This window comes from Cololabis saira, chromosome 10, assembly GCF_033807715.1.
Source record: "Cololabis saira isolate AMF1-May2022 chromosome 10, fColSai1.1, whole genome shotgun sequence".
In the NCBI taxonomy this organism is placed as follows: domain Eukaryota; kingdom Metazoa; phylum Chordata; class Actinopteri; order Beloniformes; family Belonidae; genus Cololabis; species Cololabis saira.
The window spans coordinates 334,900-357,834 of NC_084596.1; the positions used below are offsets into that span (position 1 = coordinate 334,900).

The following is a 22,935-nucleotide window of genomic DNA, read 5'->3' on the forward strand; positions in this document are numbered from 1 at the left end:
GATGGAGACACCTACATCCCCACGGACCCCATACAGCTTCCGAGCCGGCGCTGCGGCGGCTCTTCGTGTCCCCGCGGGCTGCTGCTGCAGCAGGAGCTGCTGCAGCAGCAGCCCGGACCGACGCTCTGCTCCCCGCTCTCACACACAGCGGGGCCGAGCCGCTCTGGAAATAACTACTGGGCTCCGTGGCAGAGGGGAGGGAGGGGGGTTACACTGGGACACTGTGAGCCCAGGAGGACCGTGTGATGTGGACACGGGAGGCTGGAAGCGAGTGCGCGCATGGGACAGGGCGGGGGGGCGTGGTTTAAAATGAAGGCATCTGATTGGTTCTTTCCCTTCCTGGACCTGGACCAATCCGTATCATTCGGACCGAGTGGGCGGGGCTTAGAGGTGCCTCTTTCAAAATTCTTGCTAGCTCTTCCGGATCAGGGAGAATACCATCAACATCTGGATGCGGGTCCATCATCATCAACATCTGGATGCGGGTCCATCATCATCAACATCTGGATGTGGGTCCATCAACATCTGGATGTGGGTCCATCAACATCTGGATGAGGGTCCATCGTCATCAACATCTGGATGCAGGTCCATCAACATCTGGATGTGGGTCCATCAACATCTGGATGTGGGTCCATCAACATCTGGATGCGGGTCCATCAACATCTGGATGCGGGTCCATCAACATCTGGATGCGGGTCCATCAACATCTGGATGCAGGTCCATCAACATCTGGATGTGGGTCCATCAACATCTGGATGTGGGTCCATCAACATCTGGATGCGGGTCCATCAACATCTGGATGCGGGTCCATCAACATCTGGATGCGGGTCCATCAACATCTGGATGCAGGTCCATCAACATCTGGATGTGGGTCCATCAACATCTGGATGTGGGTCCATCAACATCTGGATGCAGGTCCATCAACATCTGGATGTGGGTCCATCAACATCTGGATGTGGGTCCATCAACATCTGGATGCGGGTCCATCGTCATCAACATCTGGATGTGGGTCCATCAACATCTGGATGCAGGTCCATCAACATCTGGATGCAGGTCCATCAACATCTGGATGTGGGTCCATCAACATCTGGATGTGGGTCCATCAACATCTGGATGCGGGTCCATCGTCATCAACATCTGGATGCGGGTCCATCAACATCTGGATGCAGGTCCATCAACATCTGGATGCGGGTCCATCAACATCTGGATGCGGGTCCATCGTCATCAACATCTGGATGCGGGTCCATCAACATCTGGATGCGGGTCCATCGTCATCAACATGTGGATGCAGGTCCATCAACATCTGGATGCGGGTCCATAAACATCTGGATGCGGGTCCATCAACATCTGGATGCGGGTCCATCGTCATCAACATCTGGATGCAGGTCCATCAACATCTGGATGCGGGTCCATCGTCATCAACATCTGGATGCAGGTCCATCAACATCTGGATGCGGGTCCATAAACATCTGGATGCGGGTCCATCAAAATCTGGATGCAGGTCCATCAACATCTGGATGCAGGTCCATCAACAAAGCCTCGGATCTAAAAAGAAAAAACTAACCTACATGATATTGGCGACTCTGGCCAGGTGCCTAGCAAAATAGAAGTGGTTGCAGTTCCCCGCCCTCCAAAAGTTCACCAGGTGCAGCGTTATAGAGGCGTTAACCAAGATAACCTTGTAAAAATTAAAACCAATGTACATTTGGTACCAATTACAGACCGAAAAATTAGATGCGGACTACTAAATATACGATCATTAAGCTCTAAGTCTCTGTTAGTAAATGATATAATTACAGAGAGCAGGAGTGATATTTTCTGCTTAACAGAAACATGGTTACAGGAGGAAGAGTATGTTAGTTTGAATGAATCAACTCCGCCCGGCTACTTTAATCATCACATTCCTAGAAGCACGGGCCGAGGCGGAGGAGTCGCAGCAATTTATAACTCCGGTCTCCAAACAAAAATTGAACCTAAGTGCAACTATAATACATTTGAAAGCCTCATGCTTGGTCTGAAATTTCCGAGCTGGAAATCAGAGAAGCCAGTTGTGTTAGTGGTAGTGTACCGGCCCCCTGCTGGTGCGTATCTAGAGTTTTTGTCTGAATTTTCAGATTTCCTTTCTGGATTATTGATCAGTACAGATAAATTCATCATAGTGGGTGATTTTAACATTCATATGGATGTTGAAAGCGATAATCTTAAATTAGCCTTCGATTCTCTTCTAGAATCAATGGGTATCTCACAAAAAGTGGATAAACCGACGCACTGTTTTAATCATACTCTCGATCTCGTTCTCACCTACGGTGTTGAAACTGATGGTCTGTTGGTGTCACCTGTAAACTCCCTTTTATCCGACCATTACTTAATAACGTTTGAATTTAATTTTGTTGATGTTGAAGTGCAAAATAGGAGGTATTATTTTAGCAGATGTTTGTCTGATGAAGTTATTGTTAAATTTAGGGAGGCCATTGCTTATCTTACGACAGTGCGAAATAGTGATGTAATCGAGGCCAGTGACCTGGGTTCTACCTCTGATGTTAATGTTGATTTTCTTGTTAGTAACACTGCTGATCTGTTGCACTCAGCTTTAGATGAAGTTGCTCCTTTGAAAAGGAGGGTTTCTAGCCACAGGAGCTTAACTCCCTGGTACAATTCAGATATTCGCATGTTGAAACAAAGCGTGCGTAAAATGGAAAGGAAGTGGTACTCTTGTAGGTCTGTAGACTCTTATCGTGAATGGAAAGATATTCTAATAGTATATAAAAAAGCAATTCGCAAAGCCAGAACAGCTTATTATTCAACGTTGATAGAGGATAACAAAAGTAACCCATGTTTTCTGTTCAGCACTGTAGCCAGGCTGACAAAGAGTCACAACTCTGTTGAGCCGTGCATTCCTGCAGCTCTCAGTAGTGAAGACTTTATGAGCTTCTTCAACAGTAAAATCGCGAGAATTAGAGAAGAAATCAACCAGCCGGTTGTAGGTGTTTCTTCAGCTTTAGCGACTTCCCTAGGCTCTGACTTGTCTCTAGACTGTTTTGATCCTATAGACCTCCCTGAGCTGACTTCACTCGTTAATAGAGCTAAGTCAACCACATGTATGTTAGACCCCATCCCGACTCCACTATTCAAACATATTTTTTCTCTTATTGGTACGACAATACTGGACCAAATTAACCTATCCCTAAGTTTAGGATATGTACCACAGGTTTTCAAAGTGGCAGTAATTAAACCTTTACTTAAAAAACCTTCTCTTGACCCAGACACCTTAGCTAATTATAGACCAATTTCCAACCTTCCATTTGTGTCTAAAATTCTGGAAAAGGCAGTTTCAAGCCAGTTATGTGACTATTTGTATAGAAATGATCTGTTTGAAGTCTTTCAGTCAGGGTTCAGAATGCATCATAGCACAGAGACAGCACTGGTTCGAGTCACGAATGACCTCCTTATGGCCTCAGATAAGGGATTAGTGTCCATACTGGTTCTACTGGACCTCAGTGCTGCTTTTGACACTATAGATCATGGCATTTTACTGCACAGGTTAGAGCATGTTGTTGGGATTAAAGGGACAGCTCTATGTTGGTTTAAATCATATCTATCTGACAGGTTCCAGTTTGTTCATGTACATGAGGTTTCTTCAGAACAGTCAAGGGTCTGTTATGGTGTTCCGCAGGGTTCAGTGCTAGGGCCAATCTTGTTCAGTTTATACATGCAGCCGTTGGGAAGTATAATCCAGAATCACGGCATACACTTTCATTGTTATGCTGATGATACGCAGCTCTACTTGTCTATGAAGCCGGATGAAACAGAACCGTTAGTTAAACTTCAGGCATGTCTTAGGGACATCAAGGACTGGATGTCCAGAAATTTCTTGCTTCTAAATTCAGATAAAACAGAGGTTATCATTCTTGGTCCAGAGCATCTTAGGAAGGGATTAGATGGTGTTGCGATGGCTTCCAGTGCAACTGTGAGAAACCTTGGTGTTATTTTCGATCAGGATTTGTCGTTTAAACCATATGTCAATCAGGTTTGTAAAATAGCCTTTTTCCATCTCAGTAATATTGCAAAGATTAGGAAAATCCTCTCGCAGAGTGATGCAGAAAAACTAGTTCATGCGTTTGTATCTTCTAGACTAGATTACTGTAATGTGTTGTTAGCAGGATGTCCAAGTAATTTGCTGAATAGGCTCCAGCTGATCCAAAATGCAGCAGCACGAGTACTGACAGGAATTAGCAGGAGAGACCACGTCTCTCCAGTGTTAGCGTCGCTCCATTGGTTACCCGTAAAATTCAGAATCCAATTTAAAATTTTATTACTTGCGTATAAAGCCCAAAACGGCTTAGCTCCGCATTATTTGCAAGACCTGATAGTGCCTTATGTTCCTGTCAGAGCTCTCCGTTCTCAGAGTGCAGGTTTACTCGTAGTTCCTAGAGTATCTAAATGTAGATTTGGAGGGCGGGCGTTCTGCTATCAGGCACCATTACTATGGAACCAACTTCCAATCTGGGTTAAGGAGGCTGACACCACCTCCACCTTTAAAACTAAACTTAAAACCTTTCTGTTTAGTAAAGCCTATAGTTAGTGTTTAGTAAACCTCTAGCTGGTGTTGGTAAATCTCTAGGTAGTGTAAACTTTAGTGTGTCAGAGTCGCTCCTGTAGTTTCTTGTGCTGGCCCCCCCTTCTCCTCCCTTTTCTCTCTTTTGTCCATGTTGCAGCTTCCTTTGCCGGACACCGGAACCTGCAGGTGGTCGTGGGTGGCTTGTAGCTTGCATTACGGAGCACAAGTCTTTCCCTGACCCTGCACCCCAACCTGGGACTTGCTGATTGGGCCGGAGCTTCGGGAGCTGCGTGCTGGCCTGCGGTCCCCACCCCTGGTCATCTCGTTGCTGGCCCCCCCTTCTCCTCCCTTTTCTCTCTTTTGTCCTGCAGGTGGTCGTGGGTGACTTGTAGCTTGCATTACGGAGCACAAGTCTTTCCCTGACCCTGCACCCCAAACTGGGACTTGCTGATTGGGCCGGAGCTTCGGGAGCTGCATGCTGGCCTGCGGTCCCCACCCCTGGTCATCCCGTTGCTGGCCCCCCCTTCTCCTCCCTTTTCTCTCTTTTGTCCTGCAGGTGGTCATGGGTGGCTTGTAGCTTGCATTACGGAGCACAAGTCTTTCCCCGACCCTGCACCCCAACCTGGGACTTGCTGATTGGGCCGGAGCTTCAGGAGCTGCGTGCCGGCCTGCGGTCCCCACCCCTGGTCATCCCGTTGCTGCTTCCACCTGCCTGCTGTGCTGTTGACGTCCCTGACCCACCAGTCTGGCCCTCGGCAGGAGGGTCCCCCCTTATGAGCCTGGTCCTGCTCAAGGTTTCTTCCCTCCTAAAGGGGAGTTTTTCCTTGCCACTGTTTGGCTTAAGGTTTTTCTCCCACTAGGGGAGTTTTTACCTGCCATTGTTTATGTAATAACTGCTCGGGGGTCATGTTCTGTGTATGGGTCTCTGTAAAGCGTCTAGAGACAACTCTGTTGTATTAGACGCTATATAAATAAAATTGAATTGAATTGAATTAACCGAAAAATCTGCTTATCTTTACGGCAACCCTCACCCTCCCGTAGGAACTTACTTAAGACACGGGGAACTGAGGAGGCAGGCTGTGAGGTGGTGAAATGAAGCCAGATTCATGTCATACTCTTAATAATGTCATCACACATCACAACATATATCAGACTTATAATAAAATAGTGCTGATGACGGAGCAGGCAGCGGGGGGGGGATGACTGCCGCCCCGAGCCCACTACTCCACGCTGAAGAGGAAAAAAGAAAGTGTTCTGATTAAAATAAGGAAAGTTGGACTATATAACAATTGCGTTCATAAGGATAAAGTTTTTAAAAAGATAAAAATTTAAGAAATAGTCTCTTCTCCCCGTGTGTGTCTGCCTGTCATGCACGGGTACGTGCGCTCATGTTGTTTACGTTTAAACCTGATTTATGGTTCTGCGTCACACCAACGCAGAGCCTACGCCGTAGGGTCCGGCGTACCCTACGCCGTAGGCTCTGCGTTGGTGTAACGCGGAACCATAATTCAGCCTAGAGCAGCTCTGAGGGGAGACGGGAGGGAGGAGGGAGAGCGGGTGTGCCGGGCCGCCATCCCGAGTGTCTTGATGATTTGCTGAGCCTACCGTTAGTTTTTAAATTGTAAAAAGTGGGGGGGACAAATACATGATTTTGAAAAGTGGGGGGGACATGTCCCCCTGCCCCCAGTAGAAATTGCGTCGTGCGATCGTGGCACTAACGGGCAGCAACGACGTGCTGCCACTCACTCGCTTTATTTTATACTATTTATATACTTTTTCTACTTTTTATTGTGACCACCATATAATCTCGTTTCACTGTCCTCTCTCCACATCATCCACAACATCTAGATCTCAGATCTCAGCGAAATTCAGTGGCACGGTGGCTCGACACGTTCATTCAAGCATCCATCCCTAACAGGCTGCAGGAAGCCACTGCGCATGCTCAGTAGGCTCATCCATATGGATTTATGGGCGTGTTGAGGGCGGGATATGGGGCGGATTCAGCTGCGCAGCTTTCCAGGTGGACTGTGATTCATAAAGGGAATATTGCATGGAAGTCTGCGTGCACGCGGTTTTATAGATCCGGATTTTTTTTTGCGCCCGCCATTTTCGGCTTTTGGGCGTACGTGCACTTTTAGTATGAATCCTACGCAGTCCATTTTAAATGAGGCCCCCGGTCATAAGGATAAAGCAGCAACATTGGGAGTTTGGACAATTATCGTCCTACTGCATTAGCCAGTGTGGTTTCCAAGGTTCTAGAAAAGATCATATTAGAACATTTAGGTGAATTTGTCCCCACCACACATAACCAATTTGGTTTTAAGCCTAAGCACGGCACTGACATTTATGCCCTAAAGGAGGTTGTTGATCGATACAGAAGGCAAAACTCCTCAGTACTAATCTGCTTCATAGACGCCTCCAAGGCTCTTGATCGAGTCAATCATGAAAAGTTGTTTATTAATCTGAGCCAAAGGCGTGTTGGTCTGTTAACCAGAGCAGGTTCGATGGGGCAGCAGCCTTTCCACCTGCTTTGGTGTTAGTAACGGCGTGTTAGTAACGGCTTGTTAGTAACGGCTTGTTAGTAACGGCGTCCGCCAGGGGGCGCTACTTTCTCCAGCCCTTTTTAACGTCTATATGGATGATCTTTCTCACCAACTGGGAGCGTGTAGAACAGGATGTGTAATTGGAGACACTATTTTAAACCATCTCATGTATGCAGATGATTTGGAACAGTTGTTTAATAAATGTACTGAGTATGGAATTAACCATGATATACTGTATAATGGTTATGATGTGTCTTACTAAAGAAGACAGACACTTCACATTTCCAAATTTTTATCTTACAGGACAAAAGGTGAATATCTGTACTAAAATTAAATGCCTCGGTCATTTCATCACAGACCAATTAACTGATGACGAGGATATTAATAGACGAGTCCTTTATGCTCAGGCAAACATGCTAAGAAGGAAATTTAACATGTGTTCTGACCAGGTGAAGATCTGTCTCTTTAGAGGAAACTGTACCCCGCTCTGTATAATATATAATATATAATACTGCTCCTTTATGGAGTAAATTAAAGAAGGAATGCATTCAAAAGTTGCAGGTTGCTTACAATGATGAAATGTTTTATTTCAGATGGAACATTTTCCTGCTTTGTCTCATGAAATAAACTTTCTTAAAAAAGAAGAGAATCAAATAAGTTTTAACTTCCTTTTTATTTCCAAACATTAAAAAACAATCTGTAAAATCCAACTGAGAACAAGAAAAGTTCACAAGTCTTAAATATAAAAGCAGAACCACATCAGAATCGGTGTCAGAACCTCTTAAGAGGAGCAGTAAACATTCTTGTAGTAAAATAAATAAACTGCAATTTGTTATAAATTAGAAGTTTTTAAAGCTGGTTTCTTATGAAGGAACCTGAATAAACAGGTTTATTAAACGGATCCGCGGCTGCAACAGACGGGTTTCCTACATAAAACTAAATATGTGGAGGTCGAACTCTCTGGAGACTCTTTAGCAGAACTGAAGAGTTTTAGTCCGACCCGTCTGGCGTTTCCACGTGTTAATGTGAAACGCTACGAAACGTTAACATGGTGACATCTTTGTGTAAATCTGCATATAACCTTATACTTTGTTCTCTATAAACTTTTTTTAAAGACCACATGATACATTTGAAGGCTGTTATGCGGCGTTTAAAATTCCGCTTTTCCACATTTTATATCACATCAATTCATTTTTTGACCCTTGTGGGTTTCCATACAACACACACACACACACACACACACACACACACACACACACACACACTCATGCACACCCATGGGGGGGTAGAGTTTATTCGACTGCAGGTGCTTTGATCTTTGTCTGATGGACTTTGGTTCTTGGTCTGGTCCAGGACCTGGTCCAGGTCTAGTCTGAGTCCGAGGGCCCCCCCTTAGCGGTAGAATGGTCGTAGAGTCATTGCTCCACCAGCTGGGCAGCCAGAGAGTTCCTGCTCCCAGAAGCCTTCTTAATAATAATAATAATAATTTCAATTTATATAGCGCTTTTCACCTGAAGCAACAGATCTCAGAGCGCTTTACAAAGAAGACTAAAAACAAGACTAAGAGACTAAGACAAAGCCTAGCTACTAAATAAGATAAAAAGTTGTGGCAGCAAAAAAAAATATGTGAATAAAAGGAGTCAAGGGAAGAGTTCAGGGGAAAGCCTGCTTGTAGAAGAGTGTTTTAAGGCCCGTTTTAAAGGACTCCAGAAGGTGCATTCCTGAGGTCGTCAGGAAGAGTTCCATAGTCAGAGAAGGCACGGTGTCCCATCGTCACGAGCCGTGGAGAGGGGACATGAAGGAGAGGGGACATGAAGGACGGTGTCCCATCGTCACGAGCCGTGGAGAGGGGACATGAAGGAGAAGGGACATGAAGGAGAGGGGACATGAAGGAGAGTGGCGTGGTTGGAGCCAAGGGTGCGTGCTGGTTTATGGATAGTGGTTAGATCACTTAGGTAGCTGGGGCTTTTTTGATGGATGGCCTTGAAGGTCAGGAGGACGACCTTGAACTGGATCCTGTAGTGGACCGGGAGCCTTGAAGGTCAGGAGGACGACCTTGAACTGGATCCTGTAGTGGACCGGGAGCCTTGAAGGTCAGGAGGACGACCTTGAACTGGATCCTGTAGTGGACCGGGAGCCTTGAAGGTCAGGAGGAGGACCTTGAACTGGATCCTGTAGTGGACCGGGAGCCAGGGGAGTTCGGCCAGAACAGGGGTTATGTGTGCTGACTTTTTGGTACCGGTGAGCAATCTTGCAGCTGTTCTGAACCAGTTGGAGGCAGTGGATGGATTTTGCAGGTAGACCGGAGAGAAGTGCATTCTTGATCTTGGCCCGCTTGTTCTGGAACCAGATCTTGATCTGGGACTGGTTCAGGTCCAGGTCCGGGCCCTGAGACCAGGAGCTGGTTCAGGTCTAGTCTGAGTCCGAGAGCCCCCCCTTAGCGGTAGAATGGTCGTAGAGTCCTTGCTCCATCAGCTGCGAGACCAGAGTCCCGGGCTGGGACCAGGTCCAGGACCGTGAGACCAGGACCAGGTCCAGGTTCAGGTCTAGTCTGAGTCCGAGGGGCCCCCCTTAGCGGTAGAATGGTCGTAGAGTCCTTGCTCCATCAGCTGCGAGACCAGAGTCCCGGGCTGGGACCAGGTCCAAGACCGTGAGACCTGGACCAGGTCCAGGACCAGGACCAGGTCCAGGTCTAGTCTGAGTCCGAGGGGCCCCCCTTAGCGGTAGAATGGTCGTAGAGTCCTTGCTCCATCAGCTGGGAAGCCAGAGAGTTCCTGCTCCCTGCTTCCTTCTTGATCTTGGCCCGCTTGTTCTGGAACCAGATCTTGATCTGGCTCTGGTTCAGGTCCAGGTCCCGGGCCAGACTCTGGCGCCGCGTCTCCGTCAGGTACTGGTTCTTCTGGAACTCTCCCCGGAGCCGCTGCAGCTGCTCGGCCGTGAAGGCCGTCCGGGGACGCTTGTCCTCCCGGGGGGGGACCGGGTCTCTCTTCAATTTACGGGATCTGGGACCTGCAAAGACCAGAACCACATGAGACCACATGAGACCAGCACCACATGAGACCAGAACCACATGAGACCAGCACCTCTGACTAGTATGACTTGTCTATCATGGCAGAACTTTACAACTGTTCCTTAACTGGAACCTTAACTGACGAGTAAGATTAAGGGCCAATCCCAATCCCCCCCTACTTTCTACCACTAGCCCTAAAAATGAAGTCACAAACTTTAGGGCCTTGTAATGTTCCCTAGGGATTGGGACACCACTTGCTACGTCTCTGCGTGGTTTACGTTCGGGTACGTAACCGACTGCATAGTTACGTTTGCACAAACGTCACACCATATCAGAGAGCCCAGAGCTAAAAGCTGTTTTAATTTCCGTTGTAGCTCTGTTAATATGCCACTTTATTAAGTTTTAATGTTTTTTCAGGCGTAAAAGTAACCGTTCAGATACCCAACCTGGGCTCAGTTTATCCAAATAACGCCTGTTAAGAAATTTGCTGGGATGTTTTCGGAGACGGGAAGAGCCGCCGGCTCCGGAGCTGATTTATGGGTCCGCGTAACCTACGCCGTAGCTCTGCGTTGGTGTAACGCGGAACCATAAATCAGCCTTTATTCTGGCGTGATCTTCGCAACAACGACCAAGCGAGTGATTATGTACATTCACTGAGTGAATATTATTAAAGTAAAATATATATTTCTCGCTAGAAATGTAATCCAAACGCATTTTTATGCAGAAACTAACTCAAAATATTGATTTTATTCACTAAAAATTAGAAATGTCCGCCATGTTTTTTTGTTTGATTCAGTCTGAAAATTGGAAATATTCTGGGAAATTTTTCTGGCCCTCGGTTGCGAAGTCTGAAATCCCTCGCTGTGAAGGGCTGGATTCATAACCCCTAACCCTCGTTATGGCCACTAGCCCTCGTTATGTCCACTAGCTCTCATTATGTCCACTAGCCCTCGTTATAGCAACTAGCCCTCGTTATAGCAACTAGCCCCCATTATGTCCACTAGCCCTCCTTATGTCTACTAGCCCTCGTTATGTCCACTAGCCCTCGATATGTCCACTAGCCCTCGATATGTCCACTAGCCCTCGTTATGCCCACTAGCCCTCCTTATGTCTACTAGCCCTCGTTATGTCCACTAGCCCTCGTTATGTCCACTAGCCCTCATTATGTCCACTAGCCCTCGTTATGTCCACTAGCCCTCGTTATGTCCACTAGCCCTCGATATGTCCACTAGCCCTCGTTATGTCCACTAGTCCTCGATATGTCCACTAACCCTCGTTATGGCCACTAGCCCTCATTATGTCCACTAGCTCTCGTTATGTCCACTAGCCCTCGTTATAGCAACTAGCCCTCGTTATAGCAACTAGCCCTCGTTATAGCAACTAGCCCTCCTTATGTCCACTAGCCCTCATTATGTCCACTAGCCCTCGTTATAGCAACTAGCCCTCGTTATAGCAACTAGCCCTCCTTATGTCCACTAGCCCTCATTATGTCCACTAGCCCTCATTATGTCCACTAGCCCTCGTTATAGCAACTAGCCCTCGATATGTCCACTAGCCCTCGTTATGTCCACTAGCCCTCATTATGTCCACTAGCCCTCGTTATAGCAACTAGCCCTCGTTATAGCAACTAGCCCTCCTTATGTCCACTAGCCCTCATTATGTCCACTAGCCCTTGTTATGTCCACTAGCCCTCGTTATGTCCACTAGCCCTCGTTATAGCAACTAGCCCTCGTTATAGCAACTAGCCCTCCTTATGTCCACTAGCCCTCGTTATGTCCACTAGCCCTCGTTATGTCCACTAGCCCTCGTTATAGCAACTAGCCCTCCTTATGTCCACTAGCCCTCGATATGTCCACTAGCCCTCGTTATAGCAACTAGCCCTCGTTATAGCAACTAGCCCTCCTTATGTCCACTAGCCCTCATTATGTCCACTAGCCCTCGTTATGTCCACTAGCCCTCGTTATGTCCACTAGCCCTCGTTATAGCAACTAGCCCTCATTATAGCAACTAGCCCTCCTTATGTCCACTAGCCCTCATTATGTCCACTAGCCCTCGTTATGTCCACTAGCCTTCATTATGTCCACTAGCCCTCATTATGTCCACTAGCCCTCGATATGTCCACTAGCCCTCCTTATGTCCACTAGCCCTCGTTATGTCCACTAGCCCTTGTTATGTCCACTAGCTATTTGGTATTTGAACCCAGACTCGGTTGTAGTTTAGTTCTTTGTAGCTTTTCTCTCCGTCTGCGTGTCAAATGGATCCAGACTGTTCTGGATCCGTTTCAGAGCTTTATTTCTGCTGAAATAAAACCCTGAAACTGATCCACACTCTGTTCTTGATCCAGACTCTGTTCTGGATCAGTTTTAGAGCTTTATTTCAGCAGAAATAAAGCTCTAAAACTGATCCAGACTCTGTTCTAAAACTGGATCAGTTTTAGAGCTTTATTTCAGCAGAAATAAAGCTCTACAATTGATCCAGAACAGAAATAAAGCTCTGAAACTGATCCAGACTCTGTTCTGGATCAGTTTCAGGGCTGTATTTCTGCCGTCAGGGGTGAAGGAGATTATTAGGCCCGAGCACTGAGAGTGCAGGACCCCATTGTATCAGTGGTGTTTGTTATTAGATCTGTGACTGACGGGGGGGCGGGGTCATGGCGGCGGGGGCGGGGTCATGACGTGGGGCGGGGTCATGACGTGGCGGGTTGGGGGCGGGGTCATGACGTGGTGGGTCGGGGGCGGGGTCATGGCGGGGGCGGTGTCATGACGTGGCGGGTTGGGGGCGGGACTTCATCTTCTTTCAAAAATCATTTTGTAAAAGGAAAAAGGACTGATCCGGTTGGAGGTGGGGCATGAAAAAACTGGTTAAAGAAAATAATCATAATGAAATAGGATAAATATAATCTAAAAGAAAAGTATTAGGAAATGCATACAAATGACACCAAAATGCATAAAAAAAAGTAAAATAAACTAAAGATAAATGGAACTAATAAAAATGAATGATTCCTGACAAATCCCGACAATAGGTTGCTGATGGTTTCCATGGCGACACAACGTCAAATATCTGAGGCCATTTAACGAGAAGGTGATTTTCTTAAATGTGAAGCATCAGAAACAGTTTAATGTAATTTAGAAACAATTGGAGCTTTTTGCGCTCGTTCATCCTCCCCATTCTTTGTTTGGTTTGTTTCAGACACGTGACGCATCTATGGGGACGATTCTGATCGACAAAACTACAGGAAAACCAAGGTCCTGCTACGGGAAAACCAAGGTCCTGCTACGGTCCCCTGGAAAACCCTGGAAAACCCTGGAACCTGACTGAAGTGTGTCTGTAACGGTGACTTCTTGCTGAATTCATTTTCTGATCGAACACAGAAGCAGGTGATCAATCTAAACTTCTAGTTTAATAAAACCATAAAATCCAGTTTTTACAAAACTTTGGAAAAGTCAAATGTGAACATTTAAAAATCGTTCTGATGGCTTTAGTTGTGAAAATTCAATCTGAAAGAAATATATGTAAGATTTAAAATCTAAAAGAACAATGTTTGATCCGAGATCAATTTTCTTTTATAATTTAAAATACACGTTTGGGATCTAAAAATAACTAAATTATTTTTATCAACTGAAACAGAAGTTTATATCAAAATAAAACATTAAATTTAAAGATGAGACGCTTCTATTGCCTCTACATTAGTAAAGACAACAGATTGTCTGCCCTTCAGATCATTTTTGGATTAAATCATTCTTAATTTTCGTGCGTTTGAAACCACATTTAAATCAAACTTCCAAAGCTGATCAATTACTAGAATATTAAATTCTCGTCAAACACAGCGAGCATTTGCTGGGAAACGCACCCCCATCCCGTTCATGCGAGACCAAACTTCGTTTAAACGGAAATAAAGACGTGAATCAGGAAATGTCCTTCATATTTTACAAGAAAAGCCAAAAACAAACATAAAAACTAAAGACGCATCTAAAGTTTCAGCGTCATGTTCTGTAAAATAATGAGATGGTTTCAACGAAATTAACATCTTTACGACGACTAGCATATAAAAGGTTTTGGAGGGTTTTTCTGTCTCTTCATCACACAGATGATCGATCAGGGAAACGTTCGATCTCCGTCAGGACGTTGCTTTGATTTATTCCACTTTTTTTACTTGTTAAGAACTAAAATCCGCCAGTTTTTTTTCTGAATAAAACCAATATTTCCACACGTTTATGATCATCAATAATGAAATGAGGTTCGTTCAGTTTGGTTCCGTTAAGAACGAGCCGCTCATTCTGGAAATGCGTGATAAATATATTCAATTGCGTTTTATAATAATTTACTAAAACATCATTTGATATCGTGAGTTTTTTTTATTAAATAATAAACGTGTTTGTCCCCGCCCCCACCGCTTTGTCAAAAACACAAATATGCAAATGAAATATTAACAAAGAAAAGCTCGAACAAAGACTTAAAGTCGCTTTTCCTTTTTCCTCAAAAAGCATCCAAATATTAAAACAAACACTTTTACGCGAAATAAAATACTACAGTTATTCAAAGGAAAACTACGGTCGATCGAAAAACTACAGAAATTCGGATTAAACGCTCGTTAAAAAATAAAAAATGAAAAGGGCAGAAACGGCAAAAATATTACCTTTTTTAAAAAGCAGATGAAAAAGATGAACGTTAGGTTTTTCCGTTTAATACAACTTTGTTTGTATAAAACGAGTCGGAACTAAATCTAATCTACCCGCCTTTATTGTATCATTAAATCAATAAAGAGTAAAAACTTTTTCTTTTGCCGAGTTTAAAGCCGAACTTGCATTTGTCCAGTTCTCCATCATTCCGGGGGGACCAACCTGAGGACGGCCGGTCCGAGTAGCGGTGCAGTAGACCCAGGCGGGCCAGAGCGGGGCGGAGGCTCGGCCTGCGGGCCCGCCGGGGCCCCGGGGCCGGGCCGGGCCAAGCCGGGCCGCTCCCGCCGGGCCGGTCGGCCTCCGCCGGTCACGGTCCGGACGGCGCGGCCCCCCGCGGAGCCCCCGTCCCGGTCCCGAGGGTTCCGTCCAAAGTCCGGCCGGAGATGTTGTCGATGCAGAAGTTGGTGGTCCGGGGGGTCCGGGGGGTCCGGGGGGGGCGGCTGGACTCCGGGGGGACGTTCTCCTCCATGGTCCTGCTGGCCCCTCTAAAGCGGGGACCGGGTCCTGGTGGGGAGTAGGGGGTGTGGGCGGTGAGGGGAGGGGGGGCATCGGGGAGGGAGGGGGGCATCGGAGCATCCCCGGGTTTAGGGGGATCCGTTCCTAGTGGTGCCCCCCCCCCCCCCCCCACCCCAAACCTGCATCATTTCAGCAGCATTTTGGAAATTGTTTGTGATTGGCTGCAGGACTCTGAGTGACGTCACACTGCACGTGCCTCCCACCAGTACAGCTGGGATCACGTGACCCCGCGCGCGCACACACACACACACACACACACGCACACACGCACACACACACACACACACACACACACACACACACACACACACACACACACACACACACACACACACACACACACACACACACACACACACACACAAAGTGGAGACTGACAGTTAATCATTGCAAAACTCAGATTATGCATTTTAGACAGATTGGGACTAAAAGGAGTGACATACGGTTTTATTTTGTGGAACAAAAATGTGAGTACGTAGGAAACTACAAATACCTACGTTTTAATTTGGATAAACATCTTGAATTACATTGAATTACATTTTGAATATGGTACATTTCTGTTAGCTGAATCTGCAAGTTTGGCACTTGGTAGTGTAATAGGAAAGACCAAAAAGCTGGGCGATTTGGGATATGCTTCCTATTCCAAATTATTTCAGACGTGCGTCTGTCCTGTTATTGACTATATGGCAGGAGTTTGGGGCTTAAAGGAAAACATGAAAGGACAAAGGGAACAGAATAGTTCTGCTATCAGGCACCATTACTTTGGAACCAACTTCCAATCTGGGTTAAGGAGGCTGACACCACCTCCACCTTTAAAACTAAACTTAAAACCTTTCTGTTTAGTAAAGCCTATAGTTAGTGTTTAGTAAACCTCTAGCTGGTGTTGGTAAATCTCTAGGTAGTGTAAACTCTAGTGTGTTAGAGTCAGTAGTCATAGTTGCAGCTATAGAACAACACTATAATAGTTAGTCTCAAATATAGCTTCGCGGTAGATATGCTGCTATAGGCCTATGCTGCAGGGGGGCACCGACATGATCCGCTGGGCGGTGCCTCTCACCCTTCTTCTCCTCTCCTTTTCCCTTCCTCTCTTCTCCATTACCATTTTTATTTATTACAAATATCTCATAGCTATCATTTTTGTCCATCGTTCCTGTAGTTTCTTGTGCCGGCCCCCCTTTTTTCTCTTTTGTGTATGTTTGCAGGCCGGAGCCTCGGGAGCTGCGTTCTGGCCTGTGTTCCCAGCCCCCCCCCCCCCCCCCCCCCCTCTGGTCATCCCGCTGCTGCTTCCACATGACTGTTGTGTGCTGCTGACGCCCCCCCCCCCCCCCCCCCCCCTCTGGTCATCCCGCTGCTGCTTCCACATGACTGTTGTGTGCTGCTGACGCCCCCCCCCCCCCCCCTCTGGTCATCCCGCTGCTGCTTCCACATGACTGTTGTGTGCTGCTGACGCCCCCCCCCCCACCTCTGGTCATCCCGCTGCTGATTCCACCTGCCTGCTGTGTGCTGTCGACGTCCCTGACTCCCCCAGTCTGGCCTTCGGCAGGAGGGTCCCCCCTTATGAGCCTGGTCCTGCTCAAGGTTTCTTCCTCCTAAAGGGGAGTTTTTCTTGCCACTGTTTGGCTTAAGGCTTTTCTCCCACTGTGGGAGTTTTTACCTGCCATTGTTTATATAATAATTGCTCGGGGGTTTATGTTTATGTTTATGTTCATGTTCTGGATCTCTGGAAAGCGTCTAGAGACAACATCTGTTGTATTAGACGCTATATAAATAAAAAAATTTAATTGAATAGGGCAATCCCATATTTTTTAGGGGTTCATAAATTCGCACCCATACTAGCTATAACGGGAGATATGGGATGGGAGCCATGTGAGCTACGTTGGAAAGGTGCTACGTTAGCTTTATGGAAGAGAATAGTGAAGATGCCAGAGAATAGAATTGCCAAGAAAATATTAAAATGGGATGTCACAATAAAAGGTGCAAGTGAAGTAGAGGATATATTTATGAGGATTGGTGCATTGCATGCATTTCAGAATGGGAGCGTTGTGAATGTCTCTTTGGCTAAGGAAGCTTGTTTAATGTGTATCAGATCAAATGGTCACAGGACATATTGTATAAACCAAAATTAAGAATATTTAGTATGATAAAAAGTTGTTATAGCTGTGAAAAGTATGTTTGTGCCTCGTTATCTAAAAGACAACGATCAATATGTGCCCAAATCCGTTGTGGAATCTTTCCTCTGCACCTTGAGACAGGACTTTATCGAGGGGTCCCAGAAAAAGAGAGGATTTGTCCTTACTGACATTAATGACACTGAAAATGAGTTCCATTTATTTTATTGTCCTCTGTATCATGAGCTGCGTTAAAAATTATTTGATAAGTGTAAGAATTTGGATTTGATGTGGGGTAAGCGATGCTGAGAGAATCAAATGGATTTTTTTTTTTCACCTTTATTTATCCAGATAAACCCATTGAGGTCCAGACCTCTTTTCCAAGGGTGACCTGGCCAAGGAAGGCAGCAGCACACGTCCACACACAAATAACAGCAATCACGTAATAAACATTAAAATGAGAGTGCAAACTGTTAGCGAATAAAGTGCAATAGTGGTGACTTCAATATGTAAAAAACAACTTCAGAGATAATTTAAAATTTAAGAACACGGGCACATGTAGTTTAAAAACACAGGCACTGCCGAAAGGATTCCCGACCGTTGTCGTTTTTTTCAGAAGTGAGCGAAAGGCTTCAAAAGAAACAAGTTCAGGCATTTTCAGTTCATTTTGTAAGGTATTCCACGCAGACGGTGCAGAGAAACTAAAAGCTTATTTTCCCGAGTTAGTTCGAACACGAGGAACAGCCAGGTGCAAAGTGTCATTCGACCTTAAAGCAGAACTGCTTTTAGTTCTCTGGAGAAATAAACAGGAACCCAAGCCAAGAAGAGCCTTATAAGTCAGAGTCATCCAGTGTGTAAAACGCCTAACATTCAGGATCGGGGGGAGGGGGTCTGGATCGGGTCCTGGTCCAGTAGGGGGGGGGGGGGGGGGGGGGGGGGGGGGTCAGGATCAGGTCCAGTAGGGGGGGGGGTATGCAGGTGATGGTCCAACACCTGTCCAGGTGAACTGCTGATCCTGTAGCTGCATCAGCAGGTTCTCCAGGCTCCAGGTGAAGTCTGGCGCCTCCTGGTGGCTGCTGGAGGTAAATACATCTGGGATTGATTTGATTTGATTTATTCACACTCACACATGTGAATTGTTCTCCTGGAGAATCAAAAGCTTATGGAGCCAATGAACATTAACACATTAGACAGGAAAAACACACATACACTTATACACTTAATACACATAAAACATGCACATTACACTAGACTGCCACTTACATACAACATATCGCATTACAAACACTTAACATGAAACATTTTGTGATCCCGGAGTGTACGTTTATATATATGAGCTTAACAATTGATTCTTTAACTGCCGTTTGAATATGGAGATGGGACTGTCACTTTTTAAGGCTTTTATCATTCAGCTCATTCCAGATCTGTTTCCCCGACACACAACACTCATACTGGTTCCACAAGTTTACCTTGTTTTCCTGTAATAAGCCGTTTGTGTCTAGTTCTGTGGGTGTGCAGGGGACCAACGGAGATTGGGATGAGTTGAGTTAATCTGGGATTCAAACCTGAGACCACCTGATATTGTACAAGCATTATGGAAGTAGTTATATTATTTAAGGCATTAAAGCCTTATTAAAGAATACCATAGCACAATAGTAAGAATACCATAGTGGGCAAACCTGATGGCGAGTAGGTGAATTAAAATCAGGGATCAGAACCTCCTGCCAAGTGCAGCAAGGGACTCCGGCAGAACCACCAGAACCCTGGATGGAACCAGAACCACCAGAACCCTGGATGGAACCAGAACCACAAGAACCCTGGATGGAACCAGAACCACCAGAACCCTGGATGGAACCAGAACCACCAGAACTCTGGATGGAACCAGAACCACCAGAACCCTGGATGGAACCAGAACCACAAGAACCCTGGATGGAACCAGAACCACCAGAACCCTGGATGGAACCAGAACCACCAGAACTCTGGATGGAACCAGAACCACCAGAACCCTGGATGGAACCAGAACCACCAGAACCCTGGATGGAACCAGAACCACCAGAACTCTGGATGGAACCAGAACCACCAGAACCCTGGATGGAAGCATCCACACCTGCTTCCTGGTGACGGGTCAGCCCACCCGGGTCCGGGTCAGACCCCGACCAGAACTCGGTCAGCAGTAGCTGGTCGGACTGCAGTGGTTCATGTTGCTGTAAAAACCAAAATAAAAACCAACATGTAAAATGCAACATTGTCCTTTGGGCCGTTCTGGACGATTGCAATATTAACTAACCCTAACCCAATACGAGCATAATAATAATATAATATAATAATAATCTGGTTAATATGAGCACATGCTCATATTAACCAGATTATGACGTAGATCTGTTTTTCAGTTCAGAGTTCAGATGCATCATAGCCAGAGCTGGTAGAGGAGCCAAAAATTGTACTCAAGTAAAAGTACTGTTACTTCAGAATAATATGACTCAAGTAGAAGTAAAAAGTATCATCCAAATAATTACTTGAGTAAAAGTAAACTCAAGTAAAAGTAAAAGTACTTGGTGAAAAAACTACTCAAGTACTGAGTGACTGTTGAGTAACGTCTGATTTATTTTTTAACACAACCATTCAAACAGAAAAAAGTACAAAATAATCATCTTCAGGCAAATTAAATCAATAAAATTAAATTAATAAAAAATTGGCTGGGTTACAGTCAATTGATGTTTCATGGCGAGCCTTAAAAATGACCTCAAACTTCGCCGGATCACTACGGTCACGCCCTCAGGTAAAAACTTCAAAGCTTCGCAATTTAGCGTCGGCCATGTGTATAGATTGTACAAACCAAGTTGTGAGCCAATCCAATAAAATCTCTAGAAGGAGTTTTGTAGTGAATGAATGTTCTGACTGGAGTCACACAACCACCAGGAAACAGGATTGCAGTCAATCAATTGTCGAGTTTATTTGAAATTCACAAGGTGAATGTTGGTTTAGTGAAGTTTCAGGATGATTGCCATGGTTCTAAAATAAAGAAAGAACCAATTCAATTACCTTGACAAATAAAATCAATTCACTCTTAAAGCATGTTGAAAAATTACCACAAATCTCTCCAATAACCAAAACATGATTCTCAATGACAAACTAATTGGATCAAATCTATCCATTTTTGAAGTCAGAGACACTTTAACTAAAGAATATAAAGAAACTACTTACATTGGAGGTAAAACCAAAAGACTCATGGCAAATACCTGAAAACCCCTCAAACACTCAATCAAGGTGTGAATGTTTGGAGACAAAGAGGAGGAAGTGATCATCAGACCTCTATTTATAAAGGTGGGAGGTACCAAAACAGATACTGAGCCACCACTGGGTGTCTCCTCCTAGTGGAGAGGAAGGAACATGACCTGGCAGTTTCTTATAAGTTTGTTAAAATACGAGGCCTAGAAATGATCAGAATTCATGAAAAATGACATTTTCTGTTCAAAATGCTGGACTTCCTGTGTAACTTAGAGCATGGGTCCAAGACACTTTTTCGTAGAGCTTTGTCTGATACAATAGACACATAAAGGTTATTGCTGTAAGCCAAACCATATTGTGGGGCTTGTCAAAAAACATAAAATAGGTGGCGCTATGGAGCCTATTCTTGACGACCCATGCCTGTCGCCCATAAAATACGTAATCTTCCTCGACTCTGGAAGCGTGTGCAAAATTTGGTGAGTTTTCGAGCATTTTAAGGCCTCCAAAAAGGCAATTCATTTCTCGGAATAATAATAATAATAATAATAATAATAATAATAATAATAATAATAATAATAATAATTGAAGCTGCAAGCAGCGATGAACGGGCCCTCGCACTCATGGCCACCGTCCCCCCATTAGCATCAGAAATGACACCACCCACGACTTCCTATGTCAAACCATTCAAAAGTTATAGCAGAAAATAGGAACTATGAAAAAATATCGACCAATCAGAAGAAGGGGCGGGGCTAATTTGCACCAATTATGGTCAAGGACTCAAAACAATGTCCGATGACACCACCCACAAGTCTTTATGTCAAACCATTCAAAAGTTATGCCAGAAAATAGGGACTATCAAATATTGACCAATCAGAAGAAGGGGCGGGGCTAATTCAGGCCAATGAAGGTCAAGGACTCAATACCGAGTCCGATGACACCACCCACATGTCTTTATCACAACCCGTTCAAAAGTTATGGCAGAGAAAAGTTTTCTAGGGGGCGCTGTTGAGCCTTTAGGCCACGCCCATTAAAGCAGCACTGTGTAACTTTTCCACCTTAATCTAATATTTCATCATCATCATTGTGATGGTACATCAACTTCCAACAGGTTTAATGAACCTCTGTCATGGTCTGAGGGGGTCTGTATCGCCTTCACTGGCACTATGTAACTTTGAGGAGCATGGTAGGAACCCTGTCACACTAAAAAACTACACATTTTTACGACTTTGACTGCTTTACGGCATACGTCACTGCCCCCTCCTTCCCGATTCGTAGTGGACACCAAAGCTGGGCGGGGTGTGGAGCGCAGAGTTCACTAGGAGCTGGTAACATGGCCGAAGCATAGACGGATTACCACATGGGCAAAGTGGGCGTGTGCCCAGGGCCCTGGAGCCAATGGGGGCCCTCGGCTTTCAAACATTTTGGTTTTTTTTTTATGTGTAAATTAAAATAAATTTACAAGCTCATAGGGCCGAATGATAGGGCCCCGTTTTGTGTGATACGTTCATATATAATCGTAAATTGTAGGCTGTAATTACGATAAAATGTGCATTGTGCAGTCAGTGTAGACTAATTCTTACTTTACAACTGTCCTGAACGCATTAGGGCCGTGAGCCAACGCTGATTGGCTGGAAAGCCTGATTTATGGTTCCGCATTAAATCGACGCAGAGCCTCCGCGCATCGCCGCGTATCCTACGCCGTAGGCGCTGCGTTGGTGTAACGCGGACCATAAATCAGCCTTAACAGTTGGAGCCAATTTGCCGACTCGACAAATTTGCGGCCATGAAGGAGATGAGCGCTAAACTTTAAAAGAGGACTAAGCATGTACAAAGTTTTATGGAAGAGTCAACTACCATTGGTGAGTCAGTGGAACCTTCATAAATAATTTCTTTACCATAATGTTGTGGTAGCTTTGACCAGCTGCCTATTTGAATGAGCTTTGTGATGTTGTCAACTATACCACCGAGTCTATTCTCTGTTATAGAGGTCAGAAATTATGTTACAGACCGCTGTGTCTATATCTATCTAAATATATTGTGTAATGTTTTTTTTTTGTATTTAAACTGTATCAAAGATGGAACTGAGTCAGTCCGTGACTATCTGAGTTTTCAGCGCAACGTGATTGACAGCTGTCAGGCCGGTGTGTGTGTGTGTGTGTGTGTGTGTGTGTGTGTGTGTGTGTGTGTGTGTGTGTGTGTGTGTGTGTGTGTGTGTGCGTGTGTGTGTGTGTGTGTGTGTGTGTGTGTGCTTCTGAACAAGTTTGTGACCTTACTCTGCTTTCTGCAGCGTAGG

The 22,935-nt window shown here is 45.3% G+C and overlaps 1 protein-coding gene and 1 pseudogene across 1 annotated transcript in view; one reads left to right on the plus strand and one right to left on the minus strand.

Annotated features, from left to right (window-relative positions):
• Positions 1 to 22,935, plus strand: part of LOC133451729 (NACHT, LRR and PYD domains-containing protein 3-like) — a 135,089-nt gene that overhangs the window by 11,313 nt on the left and 100,841 nt on the right. The window lies entirely within an intron of this gene.
• Positions 9,794 to 15,358, minus strand: LOC133452392 (homeobox protein engrailed-1-B-like; annotated as a pseudogene).